This window comes from Eimeria mitis, genomic scaffold (assembly GCF_000499745.2).
Source record: "Eimeria mitis Houghton genomic scaffold, Emh_scaff3095, whole genome shotgun sequence".
Taxonomy (NCBI): Eukaryota; Apicomplexa; class Conoidasida; order Eucoccidiorida; family Eimeriidae; genus Eimeria; species Eimeria mitis.
This window is the reverse complement of record NW_013571441.1, coordinates 3419-3681: the sequence shown is the minus strand read 5'-3', so window position 1 is coordinate 3681 and position 263 is coordinate 3419. Positions and strand designations below refer to the sequence as shown.

The window sequence follows — 263 nt, the reverse complement described above, 5'->3', positions numbered from 1 at the left end:
GGGTTTAGGGTTTAGGGTTTAGGGTTTTGCGTTTGTGTGTATGTGTGTGTATGCATGCAGAAACCCTTTTGCTCTCTGCTGCTCAGCGTGACCCTAAACCCTAAACCCTAAACCCTAAACCCTCGCAGACTCCATGCGTCTGCATTGTCGTCGCCCTTTGCTGCTTGCTGCAGCAGCAGCAGCAGCAGCAGCAGTTTACCTCATTACCTTTTGCTGCGCGAGTGAGCTGCAGCAGCAACCGCAGCAGCAGCAACAACCGCAGG

The 263-nt window shown here is 53.6% G+C and overlaps 1 protein-coding gene across 1 annotated transcript in view; it reads right to left on the bottom strand.

Moving 5' to 3' along the window:
- Positions 1–263, bottom strand: part of EMH_0062190 (uncharacterized protein) — a gene marked incomplete at both ends in the record, with an annotated part of 4937 nt that overhangs the window by 3180 nt on the left and 1494 nt on the right.